Source organism: Meles meles, chromosome X (genome assembly GCF_922984935.1).
Source record: "Meles meles chromosome X, mMelMel3.1 paternal haplotype, whole genome shotgun sequence".
Taxonomy (NCBI): domain Eukaryota; kingdom Metazoa; phylum Chordata; class Mammalia; order Carnivora; family Mustelidae; genus Meles; species Meles meles.
In genome coordinates, this window is record NC_060087.1 from 63,273,385 (window position 1) to 63,298,761 (window position 25,377).

The 25,377-nt window shown below is 37.7% G+C and overlaps 1 long non-coding RNA gene across 2 annotated transcripts in view; it reads right to left on the minus strand.

Moving 5' to 3' along the window:
- Nucleotides 1-2,832: 2,832 nt before the first annotated feature.
- The window catches only part of LOC123935382, a 31,878-nt gene continuing 9,333 nt past the window's right edge, over nucleotides 2,833-25,377 (minus strand). The window contains exons 2-5 of one of the 2 annotated variants that reach the window (XR_006816897.1): nucleotides 22,684-22,713; nucleotides 7,849-7,958; nucleotides 5,392-5,676; nucleotides 2,833-3,582 (exon numbers count right to left, since the gene is read on the minus strand). This is a non-coding gene — a long non-coding RNA (uncharacterized LOC123935382). Of the gene's footprint in view, nucleotides 3,583-4,482; nucleotides 5,677-7,848; nucleotides 7,959-22,683; nucleotides 22,714-25,377 lie in introns of those variants that run through there. The other variant, XR_006816896.1, reaches the window with a different exon arrangement.

Here is a 25,377-nt window from a genome sequence, read left to right on the forward strand (position 1 = left end):
AATAAATAAAAAATCTTTAAAACACACACACACACACACACACACACACACACACACACACACACACGGAGAAACAGACAATCTTATTAGGCCAGTATCTATTAAAGAAATGGAATCAATAATTAACCTTCCAAACAGAAAGCTTCACACCCAAATGGGTTCACTGGTGAATTCTACCAAACATTTAATAAAATATAATACCAATTCTCTAAAATCTCTTTCAGAAAATAGAAGCAGAGGAAATACTTCATTCTATGAGGCCAACATTACCCCAACAGCAAAATGAAAAACACTATCAGAAAAAAATACAGCACATCAACATTTCTCATTAATAAAGATACACAAATACCCAACAAACTAGCAAACTGAATCCAAAAATATAATTATACACCATGACAAGCTGTATGTCTCAAGTATGCAAGCCTAATTCAACATTAGTAAATCAATGAATGTGGGGCACCTGGGTGGCTCAGTGGGTTAAGCTGCTGCCTTCAGCTCAGGTCATGATCTCAGGGTCCTGGGATCGAGTCCCACATCAGGCTCTCTGCTCATCTGCTCAGCAGGGAGCCTGCTTCCCCACCCTCTCTCTCTCTGCCTGCCTCTCTACCTACTTGTGATCTCTCTGTCAAATAAATAAATAAAATCTTAAAAAAAAAAAAAAATCAATGAATGTAAACCATCACATTAACAACTAAAGAAGAAAAATCAAAAGATCTTATCAATAGATGCAGAAAAATCATTTGATAAAACCCAACACCAATTCATGATTAAAAACGCTCAGCAAATTTGGAATATAGAACTTCCTCAACTTAATAATGAGCCTCTACAAAAAAAATACAGCTAACATCATACTTAATGGCGAGAAACTGGAAGAATTCCCACAAAGTTCAAGAAGGTAAGGATGTCTATCTCTCATTACTCCTTTTTTAATTGCACTAGAAGTCCTAACTAATGCAAAAAGAAAAGACAAGAAAAGGAATACAGACTGGGAAGAAAGAAATATGACTGTCTTTGTTCATTGATGACATGGTAGTCTCTGTAAAAAAATCCTACTAAAGAACCGACTAAAAAAAAACAAATTGGAGCTAAGAAGCAATTACACCAAAGTTGTAAGATACAGGGTTAATATACAAAATCAACAGCTTTCCTAGAGACCAGGAATAAGTGGAATTTGAAGTTAAAAACACAATACTGGTTACATTCATATCACCCAAAATGAAATACTTAGGTGTAAATCTAACAAAACATATATAAGATCTATATGGGGAAAACTACAACACCCAGATGACAGACATCAAAGAACTAAAAAATGGATATATATACACATATATATATGTACATACGTATACATACATATGTATATATAGAGAGAGATATATATAGATGACAGACATCAAAGAACTAAAAAATGGATATATATACACATATATACATATGTACATACATACATATACATATATATGATGTATATATACATATTATATATGCATATATATACATATTATATATGCATATATATACATATTATATATGCATATATATACATATTATACATATGTATATATATACACACATATAGTATCATATTGCTAGCTCAGGAAAAGATCAAAATTTAAAATCTGAAGTACAGTTTCTACTAAATGTATATCACCTTTCTACTACCATCAAGCTGAAAAATCTAAGTTGAACCACTATAAATTGGGGACCATCTGTATTGTCACGATGTCAATTCTTCCCAATTTGTTTCAACATACTCCATGTAATCCCAATCAAAATCCCAGCAAATTATTCTACGTATTATCAACAAACTGATTCTAGAGTTTATATGGAGAAGTAAAAGATCCAGCATAACTAATGCCATACTGAAGAATAACAATGTTGTAGGACTGACACTGTCTGACTTCAAGACCTGCTATAAAGTTACAGTAATCAAGACACTGTGATACTGCAGAAGGAATAGACAAATAGATGAACAGAACAGAAAGCCTAAACCCAGAAAGAGACTCACATAGACACAGTCAACTGATCTCTGACAAAACAGCAGTCATTCAGTACAAAACAGTGTCACCCATAAATGGTGACTGAATAACTGAATATCCACATGTGAAATTAACTCAAAATCGGTCACAGACCTAAATATAAAATGCAAAACTATCTGCCTTTGGCTTGGGTCATGATCCCAGGGTCCTGGGATTGAGCCCCACATCCGGCTCTCTGCTCTGCAGGGAGCCTGCTTCCTCCTCTCTCTCTGCCTGTCTCTCTGCCTACTTGTGATCTCTCTGTGTCAAATAAATAAACAAAATCTTTAAAAAAAATAATATAAATAAATAAATCTCATGTTATCACAAAAATCTTAACTATAAGTATTGGTGAAACTATAAAGCTCACACAGATGGACATTAAGTTCACAAAAATTCTAAATTTTGTTTGAAATCCAAAATTTTAAATGTATAACAAATACTATCAGTTGTTTTCCTTGAAAGGAGAAGCTCACTTATTTACTTAAAAAAAAAAATGCCTAAAAGACAAATATGAAAAACCATAGTTTCTCTAACAGTTATTCTTCTAAGTAAACTGTTAAGTGAAAAAATTGAATAGCAGTTTTCTATGATGCTACAGGTGATTTTCCAAGGCAATCACCATAACTCAGTTTGCAGAAGTGATTCATGCTTACTCTCCTTTTTATCACACAATATTAAGACATGTACTCATGCGCCTATATTTAATATAATTTATTATAGTTATATTTATATTTATTATATGTAATTTATTATATTTAATATAATTTATTACATTTATTGCTCAAAAACATTTTTTAAGAAAAATTGACTTTTTTTTTCCCTTTGTTTTTAGTACAAGTGCATGGTGAAGAATACAATGACCACTGGTACAATTTGGTACCTCTGTACTCAGGCAGAAGCAGATTTATTTTCCACTGCTTTGACACCACCAGTGCAGATATCAACACAGTAAAAGTAAAGTAACAACTTAGTACTATCCTGAAAATATCTTCCACTCTGCAGTTCCCTCGAAAAGCCCACACACTGAAAATTGTATTATACTGTTGGCCACCACCTCAGGTGTTATGTCCCCCTAGATGTGCCAACTCCTCTATTATGGCTTACTGCCCTTCCCAACAGTACTACTGACATCTACACCAGTCTAAGCAATGACAACTTCACTATTATTTCATCTGTTTTGTCGTAAACAAGGGATAAAAAAGCAAACACAACACTTCATTTCCAAATCAATAAGGGTTTCTCACTCCTCCCAGGAACTACTAGAGCTGTGCCTTCTGAACAGGTGAGTTTTCTCAATTAGCTGAGTGTTTACAGCATATGCAAACTTTTTTTTAACTTTAGAAGAGAATCCTAAAATGTGTAACATACTTTTCCGACTAACAAAACAGAAGATGTAACTATAACTTAACCTTTTCTAGACGCCCTCTACATTAAATTGTCCCAAACTATTTTATATATATTTGCCTCCTTACCTGCAGTCAGGCTATGAGCTGCACTTAATAGTAATAATCAATGTATTCATGCTATCACTCCTCTCCTACTTTCAAAATCCGTCATGGACCTAGAAACCAGATTTATTAGAATTATATATCAAGGTTCCAGGCGAGAGATTCACTGAAATGAATTCAATATGAGCTCTAGTGCAGACACTGCTGTACCTCTTTTACTCAAAATACGTTTTATTCTACTTTTGAGCTGTGTTCAAAACACGTTAACTGGCTAAACAGTTGAGTCTCAGACATTAAGATGATACTATATTTGCACTGAAAATGAAGCCCTGGGGGCGCCTGGGTGACTCAGTGGGTTGAGCCTCTGCCTTCAGCTCAGGTCGTGGTCTCAGGGTCCTGGGATCGAGCCCTGCATCAGGCTCTCTGCTCAGTGGGGAGCCTGCTTTCCCCTCTCTCTCTGCCTGCTTCTCTGCCTACTTGTGTTCTCTCTCTCTCTCCCTATCTCTCTCTCTCTCTCTGTGTCAAATAAATAAATAAATAAATCTTTAAAAAAAAAAAAAAGAAAATGAAGCCCTGGGATGCCCGGGTGGCTCAGTCAGTTAAGGGTTGGCCTTTGGCTCAGGTCATGATGCCAGGGTCCTGGGGTCAAGTCCTGTATTGGGCTCCTTGCTCAGTGGGGAGCCTACTTCTCCCTCTGCCTGCCACTCTCCCTGCTTGTGCTCATTCGCATGCTCTCTCTCTCTGACAAATAAAATCTTTAAAAAATAAAAACAAAACAGTTTTCTTTTAAAAAAAAGTTAAAATATATATAATGAAACCTTGTCCAGATAACTTGAAATCTATAAAGGTTTGATAAATCGGTAATTCAAGACCAGAGTCTTTTATAATTAAACCTGTAATTTTAAGATAAATGTACATTCATATGCAGTTCTTAGAAATAACACAAAGATAACCCTTTTACTGTCTACCCACATTACTCAGACAGCAACAGCTTACAAAACCAAACTACAATATCACCACCACCAGGATACTTTTATTGATAGTCAAGATGTAGACTTTTTTTTAATTTTATTTTATTTATTTGAGAGAGTGAGTGGGCAAGAGAGTACATGAGTGGGGGTGGGGGACAGGGGACAGAAGGAGAAGGAATAACAGACTCCTTGCTGAGCAGGGAGTCTGACTCGGGGATTGGATCCAGGGATCATGATATAAGCTGAAGGCAGAGGCTTAACCTACTGAGCCACCCAGGTGCCCCCAGAGCACTTTCTTTAACACAAAGATATTTCATGTGATCTTACAACTCATCACCCTTCTGAACCCAACCCCATCCCTGAAACTTAATAACCACTACTCTATTTTCCATTTCTATGATTCTGTCATTTTCAGAATACTATATAAATAATACCTTCTACAATTGGATTTTTTCACTTGGCATAATTCTGTGGAGATTTACCCAAGTTGTTGTATCAACTTCATTCTTTTTTATTCCTAAGTGATTACACATATCAAAAATTGAGCTAAGCTTCTCTATATTACTGCCTCAGCATCCATTTTAGGTTTGGCTAACAGGCCTTAAGGGGCCTTAAACTAACATTTGCTCTTCATGCAAACACATGCCCTAGATAACAATCTACACAGTCACAACTATGTTAGTCCTGATACAACTTCTCCAATGGCGCTGTGATCAAGTCTCCCTTGCCTCCCAGGGCTTTTCCCTTGTGCAACCCTGTATAAGACCCCTGAAAAGCTTACCAAAACCTTGCATTTCTAGGCTTGAATCGACCAATCCAGTCTTAGCCCAGAAATCCCAAAGCACTACCTACAAACCCTAACAAAGGCATGTGCCCCAGGTCCTGACATGCCATCTACCTGCACCGTCTTGACTACTTCATGTGGCTCCTCAAGATGTGCGGTGTACTTACCTTCAAGGACCTGTGAGTAATGAACTTCTCTATTTCCAATTTTCCTTGTGGTCTCTTATAGCACCTGGGCTCACCATCAAACATCCCAAGGGTTTTACTTAACAAATGTTAATTTGGGGTGCCTGGATGACTGTCAGTTAGGCGTCCCACTCTTGGCTTCCATTCAGGTTGTGATCTCATGGGTTTTGGGACTGAGCCAGTTCCATGCTTGTCAGGGAGTCTGCTTGGAGATTCTCTCCTTTTACCCTTCCCCCTGCTCTGTCTCTCTTAAGTGAGTAAATGCATCTTGGGGAAAAAAAAAAAAAGTTAAATTAACAACTTACAATGAACATACCACAATTTCTTTAAGGCATCCAACCATTAAAAGACATCTAGAAGGGGGTGCCTGGGTGGCTCAGGTGGTTAAGCATATGCCTTCAGCTCAGGTCATGATCCCAGGGCTCTGGGATCCACTCTTGCATCCTCTGGCTCCCTGCTTAGTGGGGAGTCTGCTTCTCCCTACCCCCTTTGCCCCTCCCCTAACCCCACTCACGCTTGTTCTCTCTTAAAAAAATAAAATCTAGGGCGCCTGGGTGGCTCAGTGGGTTAAGCCGCTGCCTTCAGCTCAGGTCATGATCTCAGGGTCCTGGGATCGAGTCCCGCATCGGGCTCTCTGCTCAGCGGGGAGCCTGCTTCCCTTCCTCTCTCTCTGCCTGCCTCTCTTGTGATTTCTCTCTGTCAAATAAATAAATAAAATTTAAAAAAAATAAATAAATAAATAAAATAAAATCTAAAAACTGAAAGAATTAAAAAAAATTAAAAATAAAAGACATCTTGGAATTTCTACACTGTTACTATTATGAATAAGATGCTATGAACATTCATACACAGGTTTTTGTGTGAACATAAATTTTCATTTCTCTGGGATTTATTTTTTATAATCAAGGGTGTAACTGCTGGATTATACAGTAGTTGTATGTTTAATAAGAAACTGCTAAACTTTTCCAGAATAGCTATACCATTTTACATTCCCATCAAAAACATGAGTAATCCAGATTCTCTGCATTCTTGATGTTACCACTATTTTTCATTTTATTATTTAATCAATTTGTTCATGTTTTCATCTGCATTTTTAAAATGGCTAATGGGGGTGCCTGGGTGGCTCAGTGGGTTAAAGCCTCTGCCTTCAGCTCAGGTCATGATCTCAGAGTCCTGGGATCGAGCCCTGCATCAGGCTCTCTGCTCAGCGGGGAGCCTGATTCCCTCTCTCTCTGTCTGTCTCTCTGCCTACTTGTGTTCTCTCTGTCAAATAAATAAATAAAATCTTAAATAAGTAAATAAATAAAAATGGCTAATGATGTTGAACAGCTCTTCCTTTTCTAATGTGCCATCTGCTTAACCTTTTCCTTAAAATAATCCTTCATGTCTTTTGTCCATGTTCTAATTGGATTGATGGGCTGGTTTTTTTACTATTTGGTTTCTAGATTTTTATGTATTTGTAACTAAATAATACTAGTATTTACATGAAAGATTCACAGTTCACAAATAAATTCTTGCCACTCTGTAGCTTCTCTTTACATGCTCTTACCAATCTTTAGCAGAATAAGAGTTTTTAGTTTTCATGAGTTTTAATTAATCAATTTTTCCTTTTACAGGTCATGCTTTTGAAATATATGAACTCCTGGGGCCCCTGGGTGGCTTGGTCAGTTGAGTAGCTGCCTTAGGCTCAGGTCATGATCCCAGGGCCCTAGGATTGAGCCCCACATCAGGCTCCGGCTCCGTGGAGAGTCTGCTTCTCCCTCTCCCTATGCCTGATGCTCTGCCTACTTGTGCTCTCTCTCTGTCAAAAAAATAAAAACCTTAAAAAAAAAAAAGTATATGAACTCCTTTTCTACCCCAAGATTCTGAGGATTTTCTCCTGTTTTCTTCTAGAAGTTTTATAGTTTTAAGTTTTACGTTTTATATTGAAGTCTAGAGTTTGTTTTCTGTTCATTTTTATACAAAGTGTGAAACTCAGGTCAAGAGTCTTTTTTCCCCCTATGGATGTCCAGCTGCTCAAGGACCATTGTTGAAAAGGCTCTTTCCCTACTCAACTGTTTTTCTGCATTTGTCAAAATCAGGTGGGCATAACTGTGTCTATTTCTCAGTTCTTGACTTTGTCATACTGGTAAGTATGTGTCTATCCCTCTACCAGCGTAACACTGTCTTGATTATTCTAGATATGTAGTAGACACTAATAAGAGATAGAATGATTCTACCAATTCAGTTTTTTTCAAGATTGTTTCAGCTATTCTAGGGCCTTTGCTTTTTCATATAAGTTTTATCTTTTTTAAAAAGATTTTATTTATTTATTTGACAGAGATAAAGCACAAGCAGGAGGGACAGGAGATCCTGGGACCCCAAGATCATGACCTAAGCTGAAGGCTGATGCTTAACCTACTGAGTCATCCAGACACCCCAAATTCATTAATTTCTTACCTTATTATTTCCTTCCTTTAGCTGGTTTGGGGTTAATTATGCTTTTTTTTTTTCTTTTTTAGTTTCTTGAAGTGGGAAGTTGATTATAGAATTGATACCTTTTCTCATTTCTAAAAAAAAAGAAAAAGAAAAAGAAAGTACTTAGTGGTATAAATTCTTCTCCATACGATGCTTTAATACTTTGTCTCACATATTTTGATAGCTATGCTTACATGTCCTTTCAGATATATAAACATATATATGCATATATTTAAAATTCCCCCTTGAGACTTTAACTTTGACCCACAGATTATTTAAGAGTTGTTTAATATCCAACTAGTTAGAGGTCCTTATTTTTGCTTTTAATTTTTAGTTTGAATCTATTATAGTCAGTATATACTCTGTATGATTTCAGTTATTTTAAATTTGGTGAGGTTTGTTTCACGGCTAGTTTGGTCTATGTTGGTAAACCTCTTTTTTAATTTGAGAGAGTGCGAGTGAGCCTGTGCAAGCAGCGGGGGGGCGGTGGGGGGGAGACTCATGCAGACTCCACACTAAGCATGGGGCCCAATGTTGGCTCAATCTCATAACCCGAGATCACAACCTGAGACAAAACCAAGTCAGATACTTAGCCAACTGAGCCTCCCAGGCACCCCTAAATCTTCTGAACAGCACAGAAAACACTATAAAATTGTATGTATTTATTATTCAGCAACAAAAAAAATGAGCTATCAACTCAAGAGGCACAGAGGAACTTTAATACATATTGCTACATGAAAGAAGTAAAGTGAAAAGGCTATATAATGTATGAATCCAACTGTATGACATTCTGGTAAAGGCACAACAATGAACACAGTAAAAAATATCAGTAGTCGTCAGGAGTTTGAAGGGTGGGATGGATGAAAAGGTGGGAGTACAGGGGATTTTTAGGGCAGTGTAACTACTTTGTAGGATTCTGTAATGGTGAATGCATATAATTTTAAATTTATCAAAAACAAATATATAAAGCAGAGTGAACCCCAATGTAAACTATAGATCTTAGTTAATAATATATCAATATTGGCTCAATTGTAATAAATGTACCATACAAATACAAGATAGCAATAATAAAGGAAACTGGTTTTATTGGGGGGGGTGTTTTGAGAGAATATATGGAAACTGTATTTTCTCAATTTTTCCGTAAACATAAAACTAAAAAATAAACCCTAGTAATTAAAAATAATTAATATGTATTCTTCAGTTGTTGTATGATGTGTATAATGCCAATTAAATATATGGCCAATTATAAATGCCAATTAAATCTTGTTGGCTTACTGTACTTTTTTTTTTTTTTTTTAAGATTTTATTTACTTGACAGAGAGAGTATAAGCAAGGGGAGTAGCAGGCAGAGGGAGAGGGAGAAGCAGGCTCTCAGATGAGCAGGGAGACTGATGCGGGGCTTGATCCTGGGACTCTGGGATCATGACCTGAGCCAAAGGCAGACACTTAACCAAGTCACCCACCCAGGTGCCCCACTGTTGAATTCTTCTACACACATACTGATATTCTGTCTCATTGTTCTACCAATTGTGAAGACTGCTGAGTCTTACAATTCCACTGTTTGGTACATGCACTTCAGAACTGCTGTATCTTTTTTTTTTTTTTTTTTTTTTTTGAGAGAGAATCCAAGTAGGAGAGTGGAGGAGGAGGGGCAGAGGGAGAGGTAGAGAATCTTAAGCAAACGCTGCACTGAGGGAAAAGCCTGATATGGGGCTCAATCTCACGACTGAGATGGTGATCTGAGTAGAATTCAAGAATCAGACACTTAACTAAGCCACCCAGGGGCCCTAGGACTGCCATATAAGTGGAATTTTATCATTACAAAGTGCCCTCCTCTTTAAAATCTATACATTAATATATATCAATATATTAATGTATCATATATAAAATATATTTTTGTCTAAAGCCTAGTTTATCTGATATTAAAATAGTCACTACTGGGGTGCCTGACTAGATCAGTCACCTACAGAATCTGACTCTTAATCCTGGGGTTGTAAGTTCAAGCCCCATATTGGCTGTAAAGATTCCTTAAAAATAAAATCTATAAAAAAAATTTAAAAAATAAAAATAAGTAAAATAAAATCTAAAAAAAAAGTCACTACTGCTTTCCTTTGAGGTTTGCATGGCGTATCTCTGACTACAACTCTACCTTCAATCTGCCTACATAATCATATTGAAGTCAGTTTCTTATTAACACATATAATTGGGTCATAGCTATTACTCTACTCTGACAGTCTCTTGTCTTTTTCTTAAGTGCACTGAGACCACTGAAATCTAATGTAATTGTCAATATATTAAAGCTAGCCTCTGCCATTTTATTTTCCCTTTGTTTTCTTAGTTTTCTATTTTTTTACATGCATATATATATATACACACACATTACCAAAGTCTACTATCAACCTTTTACTAGTTCAAATCAAGTGCAGAAACCACCCCTCCTTTATGACCCTTGACCCTCCCCCAATTATACCAAAATTGTCTTAAATATTTCCTTTAAGTACAATTTACATATAACACCAAAACCATGATCCATGAAAGAAATAACTGATTAAGTTAAACTAAAATAAGTTGCATGCTCTGTACAAGACAGTATAAGGAAAATGAAGAGACTAAGAGATGATTTTGCAAAACACTATCTGATAAAGGATGTGTAACCAAAATATACAAAGAACTTTTTTTTTTAATAAAGGTTGTATTTCTTTATTCAAGAGAAAGAGATAGTAGGATCAAGAGTGAGAGAGAGCATGAACGGGGGGAGGGGCAGAGGAAGAAGCAGACTCCTTGCTGAGCAGGGAGCCCAACACAGAGCTCGATCCCAGGATCCCAGATCACAACCTGAGCCCAAGACAGACACTTAATGACCAAGCCACCCAGGAGACCCCACAGAAAGAACTCTTTTAAAACTCAACAATATGGAAACAAGAAACCTAGTCCAAAAAATAAGCAAAACACCTGAACAGTGACCCAAAGAAAATAAGGAGATAAGAAGATGAACATATATCTTAAGAGAACTGCAAACTAAAACAACAATGAAATACCACTACACACCTATCAGAATAGCTTAAAAAAAAAAATAGCTAAAATATTTTTAAAAAGCAAAAACAAAAAATGAAACAAAATTGGTAATATCAAATGCCAGCAAAGACAAAGAGCAACTCTCATTCATTACTAGTGACAATGCAAAATACCACAGCCAGTACAGGAGACAGTTTGGTATTAGAACTGAAAATTTATGTCTACACAACCTGCAAAAGGATATTTATAGCAGCTTGATTTATAAAGATATGGGTTTACTTAACAATACATCAATTGTCAAAAATTAGAAGCAACTAAGATGCTGTTCTTCAGTAGGTGCATGGTAAGTAAACTATGGTACATCCAGACACTGAATTATTATTCTCCACTAAAAAGAAATGAGCTATCAAACCATGAAAAGACATGGAGGGTTCTTAAAAGAACACTGCTAAGTAAAAGAAGCCAATCTAAAAAGGCTATATACTATATAATTCAGACTACAGAACATGGAAAAGGAAAAACCTCAGAGACAATGAAAGATCACTGGAAAAGGAAAAACCACAGACAATAAAAGATCACTGGTTGCCACGGACTTCAGGGAGGCAGGTGAAAGGAACGAATGGAGAGATGGTGCATAAGGTAAACTATTCTGTATAATACTGTAATGTTAGATACATGACATCATGCATTTGTCAAAACTCTTAGAATTGCAGGACATAAAGAGTGAACCTTAATATAAACTATAGATGATACTTAACAATAATGACTAAATCCATTTACTTAAATGAACCACACTAATGCAAGATGGGTAAACTGTATGATGGGGAGGGAGTAGTATGGGAACTCTCTGTACTAGCTGCTCAACTTTTCTGTAAGTCTAAAGCTATTCCATAAATAAAATTAATTTAATTAAATTAACTTTAATTAATAGATTTAAAGATCTGAATGTAAGAAGTGAAATGATAAAAGAAGAAAACAGAGTATTTTTTCTACTTTGGCAAAGGAAAATATGCATTAGATAAAAAACATGGACCCACAACTGTATGGTCAACTAATCTTTGACAAAGCAGGAAAGAATATCCATTGGGAAAAACACCTCTTTTCAACAAATTGTGTTGGAAAAACTGGACAGCAACATGCAGAAGAATGAAACTGTAACACTTTCTAGTCCCAACACCATACACGGAAGTAAATTCAAAATGGATTAAAGACCTAAACGTGAGATGAGGAACCATTAAAATTCTAGAGGAGAACACAGGCAGAGACCTCTCTGACACTGGTCTTAGAACTTCTTACAAGACAAGTCTCTGTAAACAGGGAAAAAAAGGAAAAATGAACTACTGGTTCTTCATTAAAATAAAAAGCTTCTACACAGTAAAAGAAACAATCAAAAAAACCAAAAGGCAACATACGGCATGGGAGAAGATACCTGCAAATGATATATCTCACAAAAGGTTAGTATCCAAAATCTATAAAGAACTTATAAAGTCAAAACCCAAAAGACAAATAATCCAGTTAAATGGACAGAAGACATGGATAGACATTTTTCCAAAGAAGACATACAGATGAACAACAGACACATGAAAAGATGCTCAACATCACTCACCATCAGGGAAAATACAAATAAAAACTACAATGAGATTACCACCTCACAAGGTGGAGAAAGGGGAACCCTCTCACGCTGTTGTTAGGAATGCAAACTAGTGCAGACACTCTGGAAAATAGTACAGAGGTTCCTCAGAAAGTTAAAAATAGAACTACCCTACAATCCAGCAATTACATTACCAGGTATTTACACAAAGAATACAAGAATACTGATTCGAAGGGATATATGCATCCTGATGTTTACAGCAGCATTATCAGCAAGAGCTAAATTAGGAAAAGAGCCCAAATGTCCATCGACTGATGGGTAAAGAAAATGTGGTAAATATATACAATAGGATATTACTGAGCCATCAAAAAAGCAAGAAATCTTGCCATTTGCAACAACATTAAGAAGCCAGAGTGTAAGCAAAATAAGTCAGTCAGAGAAAGACGAATACCATGATTTCACTCATATATGGAATTTAAGAAACAAAACAGATGATCATAGGGGAAGGAAGAAAAAAAAAGATAGGGAGGCAAACCATAAGGAACTCCTGACTACAGAGAACAGAGTTCCTGGAGGGGAGGTGGACGGGGGATGGGCTAAATGAGCAACGGGTATTAAGGAAGGCACTTGCTGTGATTAGCACTGGGTGTTATATGTAAGTGAAGAATCACTAAATTCTACTCCTGAAACCAATATTACACTATATGTTAACTAACTAGAATTTAAATAAAAACTTGAAACAAAAAAAAAAGTACATACCATATGAGAAAAAAAAGTTATGAAATGGATTTCATCAAAAAATTTCTGATCTTTAGGGCACCTGAGTGGCTGAGTGGGTTAAAGCCTCTGCCTTCGGCTCAGGTCATGTTCCCAGGGTCCTGGGATCGAGCCCCACATCAGGCTCTCTGCTCAACAAGGAGCCTGCTTCCCCTCCTCTCTCTCTGCCTACGTCTCTGCCTACTTGTGATCTCCGTCTGTCAAATAAATAAATAAAATATAAAACAAAACAAAACAGAACAGAACAAAAAAAACAACTTCTGATCTTTGGGATGCCTAGGTGGCTAAGTTGGTTAAGCATCTGCCTTCGGCTTAGGTCATGATCCCAGGGTCTTGGGAGCAATCAAGTCCTGTGTCAGGCTCCTTGCTCAACAAGGAGCCTGCTTCTCCCTCTGCCTGTGCTCTTTCTATCCAACAAATAAATGGATGAAATCTTTAAAAACAAAAACAAAAAGTTAAAAAAACTTCTCATATTTTAATGACATCCTTAAGAAAACCAAAGGCATTCCAGAGAATGGGAGGATATATTCAAAATACATACATCTGACAAAGGCATTATACCTAGAAAATATGAAGAAACATTCTATGTCAATCCTAAGCAACCCAATTAAACATGAACAAAAATTTGACCAGACATTTCATGAAAGATGTAAATGCAAAACAGCATATGAAAAAGTATTCAACATCATAATTACTGGGGAAATGCAAATTAAAATGACAAAATACTACTAAACACTTATTAGAATGGCTTTTTTAAAAACACTATGAAATGCTGTTGAGAGTGTAGAACATTTGGAAATGCATACATTTCAGGTGGGAATGTAAAACAGTAAAGCTTTTTTGGAAAACTATTTGGCAGTCTCTTGTAAGGTTAATTATACTCTTACAGTATGACCCAATAAACCTACTCCTAGGTATTTATTTACCCAAGACAAAACTAAAAATACATATCCATACCAAAATTGGTATGAAATATTCAGAAGCTCTATTGTACCACTAAAACCTGGAGACAACCAAAAAGTCCTTCCAACAAGTGAAAAATAAACTAAGGTACTATCAATTTTAATTTATTTATAAATTATATCTTGATGTTTTCGGGAAACAAAGGCAAAGAAAAATTATTAATTTCCTTACTAGCTACAGCCCACTGACAAGTCCCTGAAACAGGCAGAGTGACATTCCTCTAAGGACTCAACTGCCTCGAAGTTAATACTTTACAGAGGGCAAAAGGCAATCCTAACCTGACCCCACCCCCCAAACCTGTAAGTCTACTTTAACTTATAAAAATTCCTTTGGAAACTTTCTTTATCTCTAATCCCCCCGCCCCGCCCCACAAGATACAGGTTGGCTATCTTCCCCCAAGTTTTGGCCCACAGATATACATCTGCAGGATCTCATGACTAAGGTTTTATTAGGTGGTAATAAATGACCTTTTCCCAACAATAGCTAGCCCCCTCAAGGTCCTGGAAACCTTGCTTCCAAATTCCTTAGATATTTACAGTATCCCTAAACTCCTTCCAACTTGAAAGTATGTAATGGGCCACTCCTCATGACCCCTGTGCAGCTTTTTCTGCCCACAGGTCTTGTCCCCATGCTTTAATAACATCACTTTTTTGTACCGAAGACGTCTCAAGAATTCCTTCTTGGCCGTCAGCTTCGAACCCTAACATCTTTCCTACATCATCTAAGTTGAAAAAAAAAGGAAGAAGGGAACTAACAAACTCAGGGAAAATATTTGCAATTTATCTTCACATAGGGCTACAGTCCATTAAATAAAGAATTCTTTAAAATTGCAGAGAAATTATCAAAAATCTAAAAGATAAACAGGAAAAAAGGGTATTAACTACTTGCAAAAGAAAAGCCTATGAAGGGGAGACTGGGTGGTTCAGTCGTTAAGCATCTGCCTTCGGCTCAGGTCACGATCCCATCTCAAGGTCCTGGGATGGAGTGCCATGTTGTCCCTGCTACTCCCTCTCCTCCAACCCCTGCTTGTGTTCCCTCTCTCACTGTGTCTCTGTCAAATAAATAAAATCTTTAAAAAAAAAAAAAGAAAGAAAGAAAGAAAAGCCTATAAAAATGATACTTAAAATTGAGAAAAATTTTAAACTTACTCAAAGTTTTTAAAAATACAAATTTAAAAAACACTGGGATGCCATTCTTCACCAAATTGGCAATTATTTTTTTAAAATATGAAAACTGGGAAAAAATAAAAAGAGCTAAGATGGCGGCATTGTAGGAGGACCCTACAAACATTCTAAATACCCAAGAAATCAACCTGGGAACTGTCAGAACAAACTGTACAACTAGAGGGAGAGAAGAGGCCACATCAAGGAAGTTGGGAAATGTTGAGAGGTGCTCTGGGGGAGAAATGGACTTGTGGGTGCTGTGCCAGGGAGGGAGCCCTGGTCTCAGAAAGGTGAGAGAGAATGGTATGCACGAAAACACTTCTCCAAAGCCACTGGCTGGGAAAACCAGAGAGGCTGATTTTCATGAATTTTTGTAACAAGCAGGACTTAAAGCCTTGAGTTTTAGAGGTCCACAAGTTTGGCTGGGATAGAGACCTGGGGGCACTGCCCTACTCCTAGAGAGAAGGCACACAAGCAACCCGAGGCAGACAACACCATCTGAGGACTGCCTATGGCACATGGGGACAGACTGTTCACACTTCTGGAGCGTTATCTGTGAGAAGTGGCTTTGCCTCTCCAGGGACAGAACGGACGAAAGTGCAAGAGCCGCCATTTCCTTCCCCTGTCCCTCAGCACAGGCACAGAGACAAGGGCTGAGGGTGGATAAATCAGAAACTGGCTGTTCAGCCTACTTTGGTCCAAATCCCACACCCCTGCACTCTGGCGTGACTGCCCTTCTTGATCAAACCTGCATTAGTTCTAGTGGAGTGAGACCCTATCCCAAAAGACCATCGCAGGTCCCCAGCACACCTAGTCCCTAAAGTTTGGCTGTTAAAAAGCCAGCAAGTTTGGCTGGGATACAGCCCAAAGTGCAATAAACTACTCCAAGAAGACAAGCAACCTGGAGACAGTATGAAAACTGATCTGAATTAACACATGGGACACATGAGGGGAAATTTTTCACTGTTCTGAGAGTGCTTCCCTGAGAGCACCAAGCAGACTCCCTCTCCGGGAAAAAAAGGAATAGCTGGTGCCATCTCCCTCCACTGCCTCTCAGCACAAACGAACTTCAGTAAACAGCACAGCGCCAACACTGGCTGCCTGGCTCCGTGACCTCCCCCACTCCCCCCACCCCCGGAACACTCTGCTGCTAATGCTTGACTCCAGCAAATGTACATAAGGAAAAGCACAGCAGGCCCCTTCCCCAGAAGACCAGCAGAAAGCCCTGCATGCACCACGTCTACAGACCATAGAGTTCTTCCTCTTTTTTTTTTTAAGATTTAAGAGAAAGAGCACGCAAGAGCAAGCGCTGGGGGTGGGGGGTGTTGGGGTGTGTAGAGGAAGAGGGAGAAGTAGGCTCCCTGTCAAGCAAGGAGCCTGATGCAGGGCTCGATCCCAGAACCCTGCGATCAAGACCTGAGCCAAAGGCAGACACGTGACTGAGTCACCCAGGCATCCCCTGACCACAGAGTTCTGTTCTGCAAGGCTTCAGTTCTAATGGAAGTAGTATCAGTTCTCATGTAACAAAGAGACCAGAGCACCCCTGTCTAAAACTCACCACATTCTGGCCAAGAGCCAAACACTGCCCACTGCAGGCAAGGAGGACCTCTGCAGATGACTGACCCAAGAGTGTGGCAGAGTGCTGCATGAGGGAGGAGGGAGACCAGAGTGCATGCAGTACACACCACAGACATTCGCTGAAGTGCCAAGCCCTGTAACACTACCTGACCTCTTCTTCATAAAGCCATCATTCTCAGGAGCAGGAAACATAACAGAGTTTTCTAACACACATAAGACAGAGCTGGAGTCAAAGTGCCCAAAAGGAGGAATTCATACCAAAAGAAAACAAGAAAAGATCACAAAGATCTAATCGAAACAGATATAAATAATATGCCTGATGGAGAATTTAAAACAACAATCGTAAAGTTCCTGGGCTTGAGAAAAGCGTGAAAGACATCAGGGAGATCTTTACCACAAAGAGGAGAGTTAAAAAAACAATCAGGCAGAAATGAGAAACACAGTAACTGAGATTTGAAACTGACTGGATGTAATGATGACAAGGATGGAAGAAGCGGACATCCAAATCCAGGAAGCTCAGAGAACTCCCACCAAAATCAAAAAAAGAAGCTAGTAACAAGACATATTATTGTTACATTTGAAAAATATACCGATAGGGCGCCTGGGTGGCTTAGTGGGTTAAAGCCTCAGCTTCAGCTCAGGTCATGATCCCAGGGTCCTGGGATCGAGGCCCACATCGGGCTCTCTGCTCAGCAGGGAGCCTGCTTCCTCCTCTCTCTCTGTCTGCCTCTCCGCCTACTTGTGATTTCTGTCTGTCTGTCAAATAAATAAAATTGTGATCTCTGTCAAATAAATAAAATCTTTAAAAAATATATACTGATAAAGGAAAAATTCTAAAAGCATGACAAAAGAAGTCACTAACTTACAAACTAAGACCCATAAAATTAACTGCAGATCTCTCCATAGAAACTTGGCAAGCCAAAAAAGAGTGGCATGATATACTCAACGTGTTGAATGGGAAATATCTGAAGCCAGCAATACTTTATCGGGCAAGGCTATCTTTCAGAATAGAAGGAGAAAAATTCCCAAACAAAAACTAGAGTTCATGACCACTAAACCAGCCCTGCAAGAAATATTAAAGGAGACTCTTTGGATGGGAAAGAAAGAGCAGAAGTGACAAAGACTAGAAAGGAACAGAGAAAATCTCCAGAAACAATGATAAAACAAGTAATAAAATGGCACTAAATTCATATCTATCAATAACTACTTTGAATGTAAATGGACTAAATATGGCAATTAAAAGACACAGGGTATCAGAGAGGATAAAAGAAACAAGACCTATCTGTACGATGCCTACAATGGACTCATTTTAGACCTAAATACACTTGCAGATTGAAAGTGAGTGAATGGAGAAATACTTACCATGCAATGAATGTCAAAAGCAACCTGGAGTAGCAATACTTAAACCAGAAAAACTAGATTTTTAAACCAAACACTGTAACAAGAGATGAAGAAGGACACAGTATCATAATAAAGGGAACAATTCATATAAGAAGATCTAATAATCGTAAGTATTTCTGCTGCCAACTTGGGAGCACACAAATATATACAATTAATAACCAACATAAGGAACGCATGGCTAAAAATACAGCAAAGACTAGGGGACTTTAATATCCCACTTATATCAATGCACGGATCATCTAAGCAGAAAATCAATAAGGAAACAAAGGCTTTGAATGACAAATTGGACCAGATGGACTTAGTAGATATATTCAGAACATTTTATCCCAAAGCAGAATACACATTCTTTTCAAGTAAACATAAGACGTTCTGCAGAATAGATCACATATTAGGTCACAAACCAGGCCTCAATAGACAATGCATCTTTTCCCACCACAACACTATGAAAATTGAAGTCAAGCACAAGAAAAAATTTGGGAAGACCACAAATACATGGAGGTTAAACATCATAAGTTGGTCAACCAGGAAATTAACGAAGAAATTAAAAAATACATGGAAACAAATGAAAATGAAAACACAATGGTCTAAAGCCTTTGGGAAGCAGCAAAAGCCATCAGAAGAGGAAAGTATACAGCAACACAGGCGTATCTCAAGAACCAAGAAAAATCTCAAATACACAACCTAACCTAAGGTTAGAAAAATCTCAAATACACAACCTAACCTAAGGTTAGAAAAATCTCAAATACACAACCTAACCTAAAGGAGGTAGAAAAAGAACAACAAAGAAAGCGTACAGTCCTCAGAAAAAGGGAAATAATAAAAATTAGAGCAGAAATAAACGATACTAAAACAAACAAACAAAAAAAACCCAGAACAGATGAATGAAACCAGGAGCTGTTTCTTTAAAAATATTTTAAAAATTAGGGGCACCTGGGTGGCACAGTGGGTTAAGCCTCTGCCTTCGGCTCAGGTCATGATCTCGGGGTCCTGGGACTGAGCCCCGCATCAAGCTCACTGCTCATCGGGTAGCCTGCTTCCACCTCTCTCTCTGCCTGCCTCTCCGCCCACTTTTGATCTCTGTTTGTCAAATAATCAAATAAAATCTTTAAAGAAAATTGACAAACCCCTAAACCAGACTTACCAAAAAAAGGAGAAAGGACCCAAATAAATAAAATCACAAGTGAAAGATGAGAAAGAACACCAACACCACAGAAATCCGAACAATTATAAGAGAATATTATGAAAAATTAAATGTCAACAAACTGAACAATAAGGAAGAAATGGATAAATTCTTAGAAACATATAAACAACCAAAACTGAAACAGGAAGAAATAGAACACTTGATCAATAACCAGTAAAGAAACTGAATCAGTAATCAAAAAATCTCCCAACAAATAAAAGTCCAGGGCCAGATGGCTTCCCAAGGGAATTCTATTGAGCGTGGAATTAATTCTTCTGAAGCTGTTACAAAAAATAAAAATGAAAAGCAAACTTCCAAACTCATCCTATGAGGCCAGTATTATCTTGATTCCAAAACCAGACAAAGACTCTACTAAAAACGAAAAATAGGGGCGCCTGGGTGGCTCAGTGGGTTAAAGCCTTTGCCTTCAGCTCAGGTCATGATCCCAGGATCCTGGGTTCGAGCCCCACATCGGGCTCTCTGCTTGGCAGGGAGCCTGCTTCCTCCTCTCTCTCTGTCTGCCTCTCTGCCTGCTTGTGATCTCTGTCTGTCAAATAAATAAATAAAATCTTAAAAAAAAAACGAAAAATACAAGCCAATATTCCTGATGAACATGGATGCAAAAATTCTCGACAAAATACCAGCAAATCAAATCCAACAATACATGAAAAGAATGAAAGAATGGTTTCACCATGATCAAGTGGGATTTATTTGGGGGCTGCAACAACAGTCATTCAATATTTGCAAATCAACATGACACACTACATTAATAAAAGAAAAAAGGGGTCGCCTGGGTGGCTCAGTTGTTAAGCAACTGCCTTCGGCTCAGGTCATGATCCCAGGGTCCTGGAATCGAGCCCCACGTCAGGCACCCTGCTCTGCGGGAGGCCTGCTTCTCCCTCTTCCACTCCCCCTGCTTGTGTTCCCTCTCTCGCTGGTCTCTGTCAAATAAATAAAATCTTAAAAAAAAAAAAAAAGAAAAAGGATGAGACCATATGATCCTCTCAATAGATGCAGAAAAAAGCATCTGACAAAGCACAAGATCCACTCATGATAAAAACTCTCAACAAAGTAGAGACAGAAGGAACATACCTCAACATAATAAAATCCATATACAAAAAGCCCATTTTCAACGGGCAAAAACTGAGAGCTCTTCGTCTATGGTCTGGATAAAGACACAGATGTCCACTCTTATGACTGTTATTTAACACAGTATTGGAAGTCCTAGCCATAGCAATGAGACAACAAAAAGAAAAGGCACCCAAACAGGCAAGAAAGAAGTCAAACTTTGACTATTTGCAGAAGACATGATACTCCATACAGAAAACCCAAAAGACTCCACCAAAAAATTGCTAAAACTGACATATGCGGGATATAAAATCAACATACAGAAATCTGTTCCACTTCTGTACACCAATAATGAAGCAGCAGAAAGGAAAATCAAGGAATCAATCCCATTTAAAATTGCACCAAAACCATAAGATACCTACAAATAAACCTAAGTGAAGAGGTACAAGAGTGTACTCGAAAAACTAAAACACTGATGAAAGAAAGTGATTTTAGACATGACTCCAACAAAAACACAAAATACAACCACTATGAAATTATTCACGCCACTGTATGTAATCGTGAAAAAACTAAAAGTTTCATTAGGATGTAAGGACCTATTTAGCCACAGGATTCCATCCAGTTAAACAGTGATTTTGTTGTTTATGCAGTAAAACTTAAACTGACCCTGCCCCCTCCTCAGGGGAACCTACTTAAAAGCAAGTCCAGGAAACAGTAAAATATGGTCAACCAGTCCCAGATAACAGAGCCCAAATACAAGGGTGGGTCAGGTCAGGTAGAGATAACAGAGCCTGCATGCAGAGATGAGTCGGGCCAGGTGGAGACATCCAATCAGTGGGGCGTGCATACTGTCTCCCTAGCTACCAAGGAGTGTGGGCCCTCGCCTTTTGGGCGCCAATTCTGACCAAGGTGATAGGCTAGTTCAAATAGCTACTATGCAGTGAATTGTAATTCAATTGGCCACCCGTGTGTGACCTAGGATGACTGTGCAGCTTTCTCTGTGTATTACAATCTCACTGGCCACCTGTGTGTGGCCAGGCTCAACCACGTGGCCTTTGCTCTATAAAAGGCAGGGAGGGGCCTCTCTCTCTGTAAGAGGCAGCCCAGATCAGTCGGTTTGATTCTCGATGCTTGGCGCAAAATAAAGCTTTGCTTGACCTTCGCTTTGTATCGGTCTCACTCCTTTGATTATGGACCCAACAATGAGAGGCTGGGGGTGCCAGGGTCCAGGGAACATGCACCACGTCGGGCTCCAGGCTCACCAGGAGTCTGCTTGTCCCACTCTCTCCACCCCCAACCCCTGCTCCTCTTCTCTCCCTCTCTCTCTCAAATAAATAAAATCTTTAAGTAAAAAAGCAGAGGCTTGTTTAAATATGGTACACACATATGGGGGGAAAAGGTTCAGCCATTGCAAATACATGCGTAGGTATGTATCTATGCATTGTGTATGCATATGTATATACGCATGACCACTGTTTATTGTTAAATGCAAAAAATGTATCATGTTTGGTAAAATCTTTCATTGTTTAAAACTACATTCAGGGGTACCTGGGTGGCTCAGTCGATTAAGCATCTGCCTTCGGCCCAGATCATGATACCAGTGTTCTGGAACAGAGCCCCACATCCGGCTCCTTGCTCAGTGGGGAGGCTGCTTCTCCCTCTCCCTCTGTCTGCTGCTCTCCCTGCTTATGCTCGCTCTCTCTGTGTCAAATAAATAAATAAAAACTTAAAAAAAAAAAAACTACATTCAACTGGTGAAGCTGTAAGGACATAGGTTCTCTCACACACTGCTGGTATGAATGCTAAGTGTACAATCATTTGGAGGGATATTTGGCAATACTTAACAAGACCACCTTTAAAAGCAATTAACAACTCTCACAGAAGTCTACACCATAGATACATCTTCAACAATACAAAATATATATAAACAAAGCTATTCCCAACAACCTACTCTTGTTTGCAATTGGAAAACCTTGAAAAGTATCTAAATGCCCACACACATAGTTAATTAAACAATAGTGTATCCAACAAGGAGGTAAAACAAAACGAAACAAAACAAGAATGAGGAAGATCTCTATTACCTGATACAGAGTGACTTCTTCCAGGATATACTGTAAATGGAAAATAAGAAAGATCAAATTTCAAAAGAATAGCTATAGTCTGCAACCTTTCATGTAAGAAAAAAAAAAGGGATATACAAAAATACGCATGTATCAGTTCACTTCTGCAAAAGAAATTCAACGAGTATAAAGCAGAAACTACCAAAACTGATTATATACAGGGGGTGGTTAGGAATGTTTTTCCTATGTATAATACGAGGAAGGGAGTGACACTTCTCTTTATAAATCTTTTCATATAGGTCTGACATTTGGAACCATGGTAATATTTCACATAACCAAAATATAAATACGTATTTCAACATAAACAACATATGGGAGGAAACCCAAAATGGAATACAAAAAATAACCAACTGAATTGTAAAACAAATGGGTAACATAAGCATATTTAACTGGGCAGATAAGAAAAGAACTGACTTATGTAACTTTAGAAACAGTATTTTTTACTATATACTGTAATACTAAAGACATACTGTACACAAATACTGTAATTAGGAAATTTGCTCTCTGGAGGGGTATGTTTTGGTAATTTTGAAATTGTTTCAAATACAGAAACAATCAAAAAACTTATAACATTCTAAAATCAAGCAAGTATATATACACCCATACATATATATGTATGTATATATATCCATACATAAATCAAAAATAATGAAAATAAAGTTTTTCACTTTCATAAAAAGGAATTACAATAAAGAAAAATGGGAAGACTAGAAGAGAAAGAAGCCTGTGCTTTTATCTGGAATCACACATATTAATATGAATTCATGGTTTTACAGACACACACAACCACACATACACATATGTACAGAAGAATACTTATAGAAAGAAGGATGTCTACACGTGATTATAAACATATACTTTGTTGACTGAGAGGACCTAAAAACAATGATACCACATAGACATGTGTTTTTGAGTACACAATACAGAGTACACAATGAGTACACAAATACTGTTTTCTAAAAACCATCTCCAGTAGGAATCAGGATTCCTAAGAAAAATGGTTGATTCTAGAGTTGGGTGGGAAAAAAAAACCAGATGTGTCTAATACATACTATGTTGTGAGAAAGGAGTACAATGCTCAAAAAACATGGGCGCATATCAATAGGACACAGGAGCCAACATGAAGAAAAGCTCAGTGGCTAAACCTGAGAGCCATTACAACAAAATGACAGCATTAAGATTATAACCAAAAGAATGAAATAAATATCAATGAGTCCATACTAATAAATATTTGATTAAGTAAATAAAATGGGGAGAAGGGACAGCTATTCCTTTCAGATTTCCAATTATTAAACATAGAAGGAATAATGGAAATCCTAAATAACCTTGAAACACTAACATAATCATTATGAAAGGTAAGGGGCATGAATGGATAGAATCAATGAGTAAAAGTATGAAGAGAAACATGATGTTTGCATAATCTCAAAGTATAACCCCACAAGATACATATAAAATTCAAAGTAAAAAGCAGTAACTTTATAGCAGCAAACTTTGGTATACTTTAACCAATAGATGAAAGTTAACAACACATGTATTAAGACACAGTGACAACATGTACATATGATAAACAGAGAATGGGACAGCATTACTTTTGTAGCATTATTGCCAAGGTTGCATAACATGAATTAAATTGTGAAAAATGCCAACAAGGGGCACCTGGGTGGCTTTGTCAGTTAAGTGTCGTGTCAACTCTTGATCTCAGCTCAGGTCATGATCAGGGTCATGAGTTCAAACACCGCACTGGACTCCACAATGGGCATGGAGCCTACTGAAAAAAAAAAAAAAAAAAGCCAACAAGATGACAGCTCTTAAAACTATCTGATAAAGACCTTAAAATAACTATTTATAAAAATGCTGGAAAAAATACTGAGATAAGCAATCACAAACTTTCTTGCAACAAATACTGAAAGTGAAAATCTTGTTAACAGGCAATCAAAAAAGTGAAAATTCTGGGGATGCCTAGGTGGCTCAGTGGGTTAAGCCTCTGCCTTTGGCTCAGGTCATGATATCAGGGTCCTGGGATCAAGCCCCAAGTTGGGCTCTCTGCTTGATGGGGAGCCTGCTTCCCCCTCTCTCTCTGCCTGCCTCTCTGCCCACCTGTGATCTCTCTCTCTGTCAAATAAATAAAATATTTTTTTAAAAATAAAATCTTTTTAAAAATTAAAGTTAAAAATACAGTAACTAAAATTAAAGTAATTTAATTAAAATTAAATTACAGTAACTAAACTTAAAAAATAAATGGACAGATTCAACAGCACAATAGAGATGGCAAAGGAACTTAAAGAGATAAATAGAAACCATCCAATACTAATAGAGAAAATATTGAGCATAAAATGTACAAAGGCTTAGGGAATGATGAGACAATAACAGAAGGATAAGAGAAAAGAGTGCAGGACTGAAAATACTTGAGAAAATAAATGCCTGAAAACTTCCTACATTTTGCAACAGACACAGACCTACAGATTCAAGAAACTTAGAAAACTTCAGAAAGGATAAACACAGAGAAATCCACAACCAGATATACCATAATAAAACTGGCAAAAAGTGAAGCTAAAGAAACTATTATAAAAGCACCAAGAGAAAAGTAAAATACTGCCACATAAAGGTATGATTCAAATAAATGATTTCCCATCAAAAACCACAGAAGCCAGAAGT